Here is a 12471-nt window from a genome sequence, read left to right on the forward strand (position 1 = left end):
CAGTTCCGAGGAAATTACACACTCTCCCAACACATCTAAAGGAATATTACTTTTTTTTTTTTTAAAAGCTCCTTTAATTTCCCCTCCCACTTTGAGGGTAGGCGAAACTTAGTAAGTCACCTATAAAAATAAAGTACGGAAGGGGAAAAACAGCAACTGTACAGTGCAGAGACCTGGCGAACACTACCATAACCAAAGGATCTAAGGTAAACACCACCCATGATGTCTTGTAAACATCATGCAGCACTCCCTCATGGAGATATGACTAAGACAACTCAACTCCGCAGTACTTCCAAAAGCCCACAGCCGCATGCTAATGAGGAAAACATCAGACAAACCCATGTTGAGAGACAGTCTATACACCAGTACTCCCAAAAACTGCCAACGTCATAAAAAGCCTTGAAAAACTGTCAGAGGAGACTAAGGAGAGATGACAACTAAATGGGATTATAGTATTCTGGCTGGGCTCATGGAACAGAAAAAGAACGGAAAAACTGGTGCTATCTAAAAAACTCTGTTAACAGTAACAAACCATCAGTTTCTTAGTTCTGACGGTGTCCCACAGTAAGATGACAACATTAAAGGGAAATGAAACTGGGTGAGGTGTATATGGAAACTTCTTTTGCAATTTTTCTGTAAATCTAAAATTATTCCAAAGTAAAAAGTTTATCTAAAACAGAAAAGGAAGGACGGCCTTCCCCCGCAGTCTAGTGGTTAAGACTCTGCACATCCACAGCAGGGGGCACAAATCCCACCCCCGGGCAGGCAACCAAGATCCCGCACGCTGAGTGGGGCCAAAACGATAAAAATAAAAAAAATTTTTAAAGAAGGAAGAAAGCTCTTTGTGCACTGCTATGAAAAAAAAAAACCCTCTAAGAAGTGAAAGATTAAGGTAAAGAATAGTGTCTAGTATGGAAGAAGCAGTATATGCATAGGTACAGAAATATCATTTGTGTAAAACAGTTGGGAAAGCATACATACATACAAAAAATATTTCTGGAAGGATACATAAGAATCTAATAACAATGGTTGACTCTGTAGAGAGAACTCAGTAGCTGAGGAACAGAAATAAAAGACTTTTTTTTTTTTTAAATAAAAGACTTTTTACTGTGTTCTCTTACACTTTTTAAATTTTGAAACGAGTGAATTACCTACTCAATTAACTTTTTTTTTTCAATTAACTTTTAAAATTACAAGTATGACATGGACCTGAACTCAGGCAAAGCCCTGGAAATAACATAAGGGGATAATTAGAATTTTACAAGATTTTTTAAAAATCTAATCTCATCCATCTATCAGTTAAAGCTTCCCACACATCACCGACCTCACTTTCCCCACCAGCCTCGTTTCTCCTTTATGCAGTGCAAACATTTTATTCTAACCAAACCAACCCCAACAAATCAGCTTCTTCCCCAATTTCGCATCCCTCCCAGCAAAACTGAGCTATGAACTTCAAAGCCAGCCACCTAGTGAGCTACTCAGTATCCCGTACACTTTGTAGCAGAGATGCAAACACGGGCGCTCACGCCATCACCACCCCTACACCGCGGACAACACTGCTCTGCGACCACAGTAGCCTTTCCCACTAAATTCACGCTGCCCCCAACTACCTCTCTTTTAAAATTTTGATTGTAAGATCATGAACGTACTTCATATTCTAAGTATTTAAAATTTTTTGTTGCGTTTGCAAATGCGTTTTGTTTGTTCGGGGCTTACTCACTAACTTTATACTGGAGTATCGTTGATTAACAATGTCATGTTAGTGTTGGGTATACAGAAAACTGATTCAGTTACACTTGTAACTATTTTTTTTTTTCAAATTATTTTCCCATTTAAGTTGTTATGTAATATTTCAGCAGTTTCTATGCTGTACAGTACGTATAGTTGATTATCTGTTTTTAAACATAGCAATCTGAGCAAGTCAGTCCCAGACTCCTCATCTTCCCCTCCCCCACCTCGCACCCACTAAGTTGGTTCTCTGAGTACTGAGTGCTCAGTTGCTCAGTCGTGTCAGACTCCAGCCTGCCAGGCTCCTCCGCCTATGGAATTTCCCAGGCAAGAATACTGGAGTGGGGGTACAGGGGATCTTCCAGACTCAGGAAACAAGCCAGCACCTCTTGCGTCTCCTGCATTGACAGAAGGATTCTTTAGCACTGCGCCACCTAGGAATTCCCAAATCTAATTATTAAAGAAACGCAAATCAGAACTACAAGGAGTTATCATCTCACACCTTCAGGATGACCATCATCAAAAATCTGCAAATAATAAATGCTGGAGAGCATGTAGAGATAAGGCAACCCTCCCACACTGTTGGTGGGAATGTAAATTGGTACAGCCACTATGGAGAACAGTATGGAGATTCTTTAAAAAAAAAAAAAAAAAAAACTAAAACTAGAGCTACCATATAGTTCTGCAATCCCTAGGCATATAGCCAAAGAAAAACATTGTCTGAAAGGATACATGCACCCCAGTGTTCACTGCAGCACTGGTGACAGTAATCAGGACATGGAATCAACCTAAATGACCATCAGCAGATGACGATAGAGTATGTGGTACACATATACCATGGTTTATTACTCAGCCGTTAAAAACAATGAAATAATGCCACCTGCAGCAACACTGATGACCTAGAGATTGTGATACTCAGTGAAGTCAGAGAAAGAGAAATATCGCTGATGTGAGGAATCTAAAAAGAAATGATACAAATGCACTTATTTACAAAACAGGCTCCAGCTATTGATACTTCTTACTGCAGTGCTCCAAGCAGCCTTCATTATCAATCTCAGCAGGCCTGTGAAATAAAACCTATTTGTCATATTGATTTGTTTGCCTTGATAAGTTCCTCCATGAATTTCACATATATTTATTTACATTTACTGCTACTTTGTTCTGAAAGGATTAATGAAACTTACAGGAATACATGAACTACAAAAAATTAACAGATATAAGATAATAGAAAAGAATAAGGAAAATACCAAAAATGATGCCAAGGAAAAAGCTGAAAAAATGTACAGCATAAAATCTATAAGCCTGCTCTGGGGTAGGCTAGAAATCTGGTCTGGCTTTCTAACAGCCAACACCTAAGGGAAAATCCAGTCCGCCGTTCAGGAGATAAACAGAGAAGTACTCAGAAGGGGAACTATTCCTGGTACGAAGATCAAACAGTAATTTTTACAAAGCAAAGAACACTATACAGAGAAAGAACAAGATAGACAACTATCAGTTTTCAAGGGTTGGGGTGTTTCTTACAGTATCCATTAGGAGAATCTATGACGTCTCACCAAAGTTCACCGCAGCAAAACTGATTTCACAAGGAGCAGATACAAGCTTTAAGAACTCTGTGTCCTTTTACTTGGTTTCCTCCTTCATTGCCTCCCTGACTAAATATAAACTCTTTGAAGACAAGAACCATGTTCTGTAACTCTTACACAGCCCACAATGCTTTGTATTCTGCAAAATAGCAAGCATTCAGTAACAGTGAGATTCACCAAGAGCAATTCGAGCCTACTCTGCAAAATTCTCTAATCTAAACATAGGAATTCCCACTCCTACCAAACAGAATAAAAATGATATCTGAAGCCTCAAGAGATAATCTCTAAACCTTCTATACTATTACTGAATCACAATTTATTTGTGATGTTCTAACAGCAATTTTTGTTTTGCATATCCCTGGCACAAGGCTTGCGGAAATGCCAAATCAATATCACTGAATCTATCAAATAAAATGGCAACTCCTATAAAAGGAAAGACATTACTATCTTTCAAGAATATAATCAATAGCTCTTTACAAACCAGCTGAGAAAGGCAGGTTCATATTTTAAATGACTCTGCAAGTCCTCTAGCAGACAATGAATTATAATGCAGATTTCCGCTACTTCTTTCCAAGAACCTGTAGTTTCTGTAAATGCCAAACTGCCAGGGAATTGTACTTCCCAATTCTTCCATACATAAATACAGACACACACACCACTACCAAACAGCGGAATAAAGCTGATCTTTTCCTTTACAACTACTCCCTACCCCCTCTTCTTCACCTGGTCAAATTGGAAATGAATGAAGCCTAATAAATTATTTAGGTAAAGCGATTATGAGCAACATAAGTATTATAAAACTTAAATTACTATTCTTAAGCAGAGGCATTAGGACACATTAACAATTCTGTTTGTATTTTATTAATGGAAATCATTAATAAATAAGTAGTTTCATCCTACATTGGCCTAGCTCTTTAATACATCTAGTATTTCAGTTTGCAGAATGCTCCTCACTTGGTATTCCCTGTATGCAGGGGAACACCCTACCACCCCAGGAGGAAATAGTTGTAATGAGTGAAAGAGCGTGGACAGGAGGGAGGGGGGTGGTTAAGGGTTGGGGAGTCCACCAAGTGGACTTCAGAAAGTCTAATTCCTGTGCCTTTGTTTCTTCACCTATAAAGCTTGAGAAGTGACAATAATTTCTGTAAGATTATTGGGAGGATTAAATAAGATTTGTAAACTACTTAGTAAACTGTAAGCCCTTGTGGCTCAGAGGGTAAAGAGTCCGCCTGCAATGCGGGAGACCTGGGTTCGATCCCTGGGCTGGGAAAATCTCCTGGAAAAGCGAAAGGCTACCCACTCCAGTATTCTGGCTTGGAGGATTCCACGGACTGTACAGTCCATGGGGTTGCAAAGAGTCGGACACGACGGAGCGACTTTCACTTTAGTGAACTGTATGTAAAACAGATCCTCAATAAGTGTCAGTTTTCTTGTTCTTCTCTTATAGGTAAGGAAACAGAAGCTTAGCAGGCGCCTTGTCCAAGGTCAGTGGCTACATTTAGGGACCAAGGCTCTAATTCAAGGACCAAGGTTCTTGCCGCTACATCAAGCAGTCTTAAAATAGCAGAACCCAACACCTCATGTTCATCACTGTTGGGCACTCATTACATGCAAAGAAAAAACCAACCAGTTGTACATCTATTAGATGCTAAGCACGATCTTAACCTCTTTCTTCATGACTACCCTGCAAAGTAGGTACATTCATCCAATTTTACTGAAAGAAATTAATTTATCAAAGTCACATGTGATAATACAAAATTAATCCAGGTCTATTTAGTCTACTACTTTCTCCTACTGTCCTGCCTCAAAAGCATACAAGTGTTGAGAAATAACTGTCTACCAAATTTAAATTCTAAATGGCCTGGAAATTCTTACAGATCCTTCCAATGTGTTAGTGGAAATTGTCTCTAGAACCACCATCTATTCTCCTTAAATATATCTGTATTAGGCCAAAACAATTTATAATAACCACAGTGACAAATTTACATTTGTATAGCATGCTACAGTTAGTATTATAAATTTTTTCATTCTTATTGGATCCAACCACTGAGATTTTTCACATATTAGCTCACATCTCATTTAATACTTTTCAGATTTCTGTGATACAGGAATTATCACCATTTTACAGATAAAGAAACAAGTTTTAAAAAGGTAAGTAACTTGCTTATTAGGTTATACAATTACTAACAGCAGGACTCTACTTTGGATCCTTCTAAAAAAAACCACACATGCTCCTGCACGCGCTGATTCATGTAATCATTTGCTTTTGCTTTTGTCAATTTACTCATCAGAGCTGGGGGGAGGACTTCTTTAACCAAAAATGGAACAGAAAATAAGGGCCAAAACCTGATAAAACAATAAAAACAGAAAAAAATCACAGAAAGATTGTCCTAGAGCTCTCTTCCCTCACTGCAAGATTGTTAGGTGATTGTCAATAAATGTTTATAGGGCAGTTTCAAATACTCCAGAGCACAGAGGAAAAAAAAGTTTCCCAATTCATTCTCAAGAGACTAACTTAATCTTGACACCAAACGAGTCAAGAAAAGCAAACTAAAAGTGAAACATAAATATTATGTTTATCTTTTGTGATCACATATGCAAAAGTCTTTAACAGGTTGAGTGAAAAACAAATAAGTGTAGTATGAGCTCTTGTGTATAAGAAAAACCATTGAATATACATGTATGTACTAAGTATGGCTGGCTATGTAAATGTGTGTTTGCACATACATATACACATAAATGCAAAGATGTACATTTGGAAATATAAACCCCAAACTGCTAACAAGGTGACCTGGGACAGGAGCAGTCTTGGGGGGGGAAGGAAGGGATGGGGACAAACCGTGAAGTGACATTTTTGCCTTTTACTCTACATGTGCTTAGATACTCAGTCATGTCCGACTCTGACTGCTTGCACTGACTATAGTTCGCCAGGCTCCTCTGTCCATGAGGATTCTCCAGGCAAGATCACCTCCAGGGGATCATCCCCATCCAGGAATTGAACCCAGGTCTCCCACACTGCAGTGGATTCTTTACCATCTGAGCCGCCAGGAAAGGCCTTTACTATATACTCCTCTATATTATTTGAATTTTTTATAATTAACATGTATCATACTTGACAATTAAAATATACAAATGAAAAACAGGACCTGATAGCCATTTGATGTCTCTCCTCTAGCTATCACAGTCAAAGCTAGTTATTCACTCATTGGGCATTCATTTATCTAACACACACTCAAGGTATAACCCTATGTGTGGGCATGGAGCACATACACAGGGTTTTTGTGCCAGTCTCCAGATACCTGATACCTTAAATTATCCTTAAGGTAAGGTAAGGTAATTACACCTTACCTTAAGGCGTCCAGATACCTTAAATTTTTTTAAGCCCAGCATTGAACATTTCCTTTCTTCCATCAGATAATGCTATTTTAAGTCAAGTTTTAATTATCATTTATTATTTTTCAGGTCATACGTGAGGGATAAGAAATTCTTTGTCTAGAATTTGTACTGCCTTTATTCTAAGAATGACTTTTATTGGATTTTTTTTTGGGGGGTGGGGAATGGAAAAAATATATTTGTATTCATTCGCCCAAAAAAGATTAGAGTCCTTCTTACATATCTGGGCACAATGGCAGACAATGGGAAAGCAAAGACAAATAAATAACACATGGCCTCTATGTACCCTCTAGAGAGACAAGAATTTCAGAGTAAGTAACACATAAAAACTGAAATACACACCTTAGTAATCCTACACTTCAAAGTGAATCTGGCAAACTGCCCTGTTCAAAAATAAAAATTAATTTCAGTGTAACCTAGAAATAACTTAATGTTTATGAAAACTGTGAAATTATTCAATTACTCTATGGTTAAAGGGTATAAATTAGTGGGAAAATAGAGAACATGGAAGCTCCAGGGGAACAGAAAGTGCAATGTCTCAGTGAACAAGTTCTAGGATTAGCACTGCCACTAAGAAGCTGTTTTTAGGTTTGTTTCCCCAAAGAAAATATGGAAATGATGTCTACCTTATTAGGATAGGAGAAATCAAAGAATTTATTTGAAAAAGCATAACAAAATCTGGAGAACATGAGGCAGTGTGGACACAACACCTGCTTTTTGTTGTTGTTTGGTTTCATTCTTTTATTTATTTTCCCCCTACTCTGTCGATGATTAACCAAGCAAAGCTGCAAACACAATTTAACTTCTGTATGCCTCATAAAGTGGAAAGAATGCAGGAAGCAGAGTCAGAAGATCTGAGTTTACATTCAGACCTTGACTCTTATTAACTCCATAAGGTTAAAAATTGAACAAATTATTTAACCTCTTTAAACCTCAGTGTCCTAGCAGCAAAATAGGAGTAAACCTATTTAACTGGGTTATTTCAAAGACTATATGAGAAAAACACATGTGAAAACATAAACTGAAAAATTGTAAATCAAACATTTTTTTCCAAAAAAGATATATAAATGGCCAATAAGAACTTAAAGATGCTCAACATCATTAGCCATTACAGAAATGCAGACGAAAACCAGTGGTAAGATACCACCTCACACACACTGGAATGGCTATCATCAAAAAGACAACTTTAACGAGGCTGGAGAAAGTGTAACCCTCATACTCTAATGATGGGAATGTAAAATGTAGTCACTACAGAAAATAATTTGGCAGTTCCTCAAATAGTTAGAGTTACCTTAGGACCAAGCAACTCCACATCTAAGTATATAATCAAGATCACTGAAAACTAAGTCCACAAAAAACCTGAAAATGAACCGTCATAGCAGCATTCCTCATAATAGCCAAAAAGTGGAAACAACCTAAATTTCCATCAGTGATGAACAGATAAACAAAACGTGGCATATCCATACAGTGGAATATTATTCAGCCATAAAAAGGAAGTATCTTAATACATGCATAATATGCATGAACTCTGGAAACACTACACTTAGTGAAAGACAGACACGAAAGGCCACATATTGTATGATTGTGTTTATAGGAAATGTCCTAAATCAGCAAATCCAGAGAGACAGAAAATAGACTGGTGCCTGCCAAGTGTCAATGAGGGAGAATGGGAGTGGCAGTTAATGGTATGAGGGTTTCCTTTTAGGATGTGGAAAATGCTCCTTGAATTAGTGATGATGTCTGCAGTACCTTGTGTAATAAACAAAAACCACTCCACTCCAGTACTCCTGCCTGGAAAATCCCATGGACAGAGGAGCCTGGTAGGCTCCAAAGAGCTGGACACAACTGAGCGACTTCACTTTCACTGAATTGTACATGTTAAAAGAGTGAATTCTACAGTATATGAATTATATTTTAATAAAACTATTGTAGAAATTTAAGTTTCTCCTACTTTTTAATAGTAAAGACATTACTTTTTTCAGGAGGTTATTCCTGTTGCTTGTAACAGCTATGAAAGCTCTTTGAAATTAGATGTTACACAGATGAATGGTATTTTTAGTAAAGTGAAACTACCAATTATGTCAGAAAAACTTTCTACAGATCAGATTAATTTGGTATTAGTTTATTTCTTCAAAAGAAAAGTCCTTATTAGTATCATTTGTTTTTAGGGAGTAGAGACAGTGTCAAGGAATCTTTATAGAGTACATTTTTAAAAATAGGTCAAAATGTAGCATTTTGTTTTTAAATTAGTGGACATTTAGTTTTCAGATATACCCATCAATTAACTAAAACCCAAGTAGATGGAACTTCGCAAGCTGGATCTACCTGTTTCCATGTTCTGCATTCTGCTGTCACATTTCTAAGACCATCACCAGCTCCTGCCAACTATTATACACAGAGATCAAAATGCTTGGTAAATTCTTTAAATGCAGTCAATTCATTCCCTAATGCTGGGGAATTTACAGAGTAGGCCCAATTTTTAAGGTTAAATTTAGTCTAGCTTGTTTGAATAAATATACAACAAAATGATATCCTGGAATTTGGAATATAAAAACAATCTATAAAGCTGGGAAATGCTTTCTAAGTCCTTTGAGTATTTTTTCATGAATTTGGTCACGGGGTAAAGACAGTCACTAACTTTTGGCCCCACAAAGTATTATGTATAAAAGCTTCCTGGTTCTAGAACAAAGAAGTACTTTATTGCTCAAAGCAAAAGGAAGATATTTTCCTTCCATTTAGTATTGTTATACTAAAATAGCATACCAATGAAACCAGCTAGGTAACAGCACGACCCAAGGTACGTAAACAAAGATAAATTGTTCTTTATTTTGTATTCTTTCTTTGGGGGTTAAAAAAAAAAAGTTTCTCACAGCTAAGAAAATAAGGTTCATCAAGCCAAAGTAAACCATACGGATTAATATTTCCCAACATGAGGGTATTTTTGAGCGGTGATCTTAATTTGAGGGTTTGCCAACCTATGCTAGCATACACGGTGGGTTTCCTTGGCACAGACAAAACGTGAAGAGACGGAAGACCTGTCAAACAGCTGCATCGAGTTACTCACTCAACAGCATTTCCAACTTCTCAGGTGATGTCTGTTTAAGAAAGATGTCAAAGCACCAAGAGGAGAACCACCGGGGAGTCGCAGCAGCTGCCATGTCCAAATGGTGCATCGCGGGGTGAAATGCCACAGAAACCCTCAGCCTGCCAGACTGCGGTTCCTCTCCAATACAAGTCTACCTCAGATATAAAAATAAATACACATCCAGATACCCCTGCCAACCCGCTCTCCCTTCCCTTTGTGACTCCTGCAAAGGCTGGAGGGATGTTACCGGCCCGCATACCGGGGTAAGCCAAGCCCCCACGCCCCAAGGGAGCCGTCCAGAAGGCTCCTGCAGCCCGGGGGTCTCTGGCCGGCGTCCCCCACCCGCCGGCCAGGGCCGGTCACCGGCCACACAAAGGAGCCAGCCGCGGGCGCTGGACGCGGGGACTCGCCCCGGAGCCGGCCGCCACATCTGGTCCCCGCACGCCGGGCGGACCGGACCCGCCGCAAAATAATGATTAACGCCCGTACCTGTTGCACGTTTCGGGTCCCTTTCACCCAGAAATGAACAAGGGCGCCCGGGAGGCGAGACGCGGGCCGCCCAGGCTCGGCGGGCCGCGGCCGCACCCGGCAGGCGGCGCGGAGGCAAGGGCTGCCCGCGGGACGCCCACCTCGGGGGCTTTGTCTGCGGTGGCGGCGGGGGCTGCGGCGGGGGCGACGGGGCGGGGGCCCCCCCTCCCGCAGTCGCGCGGCCCGCGCGGGGGTGAGAAAGCTGGGCCCACCGCCGCCTCCACCCGCCCGCGCTCCCCGCCTGGCCCCGGGGCCTGCGCGGTCCTCCCCACCCGGGCAGCCCGGGCCGCGCGGCGGCCACACTCACCTGGCTGGCGCTGGGGGCCGGCGGCTCCGGGGCGGTGGGAAGGACGCGGGGACGCGAGTGAGGCGCGGGCGGAGGCGGAGGGCGAGGCGGGAGGAAGGCGGGCTGGGGGCGGAGCGGGCCTGGGCGGCGGTGGCTCCGGTCACCCGTGGCAGATTGCGTCCCGGCCCCTCCGTGCGTCAGGCCAGGGGCTGCGGCGCGGGGGGCCTGGCGAGCCCTCCCGGAACCCTCGGCCCGACCCGAGTCCGCGCTGCCCAGCGCGCGCCCGGGTAGCGGCGGCGCGGCGACCCCGCCCGGCACGGGAAGGGGGCGGGGCTGGAAGTCCCGCTGGGGCTGGGGGCCGGGGGGCCGGGGGCCGGGGGCTGGGGCTGGGCGAGGAGGGGGCCTCCGACGCCACCAGGCCCACCCGGTGATCCTTACCAGGCGCGGAGCTCCCGCCTCCCAAGCCCACAGGCACCGTGGGGTGGTGGGAGGAGGACTGGGCCTAGAGTCGGGAAGCCTGGGCTTAAGGAAGGACACCCCCACGGCCACTTGACGCCTCGCAAGTCATTTGTTGTCTCTGCCCTCATACGGAAATATGTATATGGTATCCAGGATTTTCAGAATTCTGACACTGTCATCCTAGGTTTGTTGGGATTCCTTTAGCTCCAAGTACCCACTGCCAGGCCCCCACACAGAGGTGTGTGATGTAGCTGAAGGATAAGGCAGTTGGAGGGGAATGGGTTGTAGTGAGAAAGGGCTGGATTCAGGATATTTGTTTTTCTTTGGGGAGCTTTCCATTTGGCAGTCCAGAATTTATCCACAAATGACCCTCTGATAATGGCTACTTGCCCATCTTCACCACCCCTAGTTATTTTCCTCCAAATGTAATGACTTCAGAGTCCTTGTTCTTCCAGTTTTCTTGCGCAAATTGTTTTTATGTCATTTCCTGAATTCAGTTCAAAAGAGTCATCAGCTAATACAAGCTCCAGGCAGCCATGTGGTCCCAGTCTCAGGCCTTACTTATTACTCACTGTGCCACTCACTTCAGTATCACCTAATTCCACTGAAAAAAAAATTACCATTCCAACAACTAGGCAACTAAATCTCTCTACTGAAGTTCTCTGATTGAAAGTCCCATGGATTAATATTTCCTCTTACTTCTGTGACTGATAATCTGTCTCCATGACTTTGGCCTCTTTGCCACCCTTTAGGTCAAGCCTTGTTAACTTTGTTTCTGCTTCTGTTCCTATCAACTACTAGGAATGCTTCAAAAACACAGAACTTCCCGCTTTAAAGTCTTTCAAAGGCTTTTCACGTGGATAATCAGGTTCAAGCAATTACCGTGATATCCAAGGTCATTTATGATCTGATCCCCAGACCTTTTCAACTCCAGCTTTAATTCCCACTACCTCACACGTTCAGGCTCTGCTTCTGTGCCTTTGTATGCTTTCCTCCATCTGAAATGCATCCCTCATTTAACCAGGTGAAGGTCTACTGTCCTTCAAGATAATAAAGATAGTGCATCTTTTCCTCTTAGAATCTTCCCTGACATCCTGTCCTTTTTCCACAACCACATCCTCAGCCAACACACTTACACTGAATTACTCTTTCCTTTCTGCTTTCATGGAAATTTCGATCTATTCTCTACAATAATCCTTAGCGCTTTCTTTTTTCCTACTGCTTTGATTGGTGGTCTTTTCTTACTAGACTGGGAATTCCTTAAAAGGGTAGAGATTTTTGTCTAGTTCATTTTTGGCTCTTGGACATAGCGCAATACTCGGCACTAGGAAGGTTCTCTTTAAATATTTGTTCAAGTACTGATGTCACTATTCATTCCAATAAATACATGTTGAGCATCTACTCAACAA

At 41.7% G+C, this 12471-nt stretch overlaps 1 protein-coding gene across 4 annotated transcripts in view; it reads right to left on the minus strand.

Moving 5' to 3' along the window:
* The window catches only part of SESTD1 (SEC14 and spectrin domain containing 1), a 136125-nt gene that overhangs the window by 122398 nt on the left and 1256 nt on the right, over positions 1–12471 (minus strand). The window contains exon 1 of one of the 4 annotated variants that reach the window (XM_043487736.1): positions 10625–10921. The exons of 1 other annotated variant lie outside the window; for it this stretch is intronic. The gene's annotated coding sequence lies outside the window, so the exon portion shown is untranslated. Of the gene's footprint in view, positions 1–9768; positions 9898–10278; positions 10439–10624; positions 10922–12471 lie in introns of those variants that run through there. 2 more of the 4 variants (XM_043487739.1, XM_043487740.1) reach the window with 2 other exon arrangements.

The sequence above is a fragment of the Cervus canadensis genome, chromosome 15, assembly GCF_019320065.1.
Source record: "Cervus canadensis isolate Bull #8, Minnesota chromosome 15, ASM1932006v1, whole genome shotgun sequence".
NCBI lineage: Eukaryota > Metazoa > Chordata > Mammalia > Artiodactyla > Cervidae > Cervus > Cervus canadensis.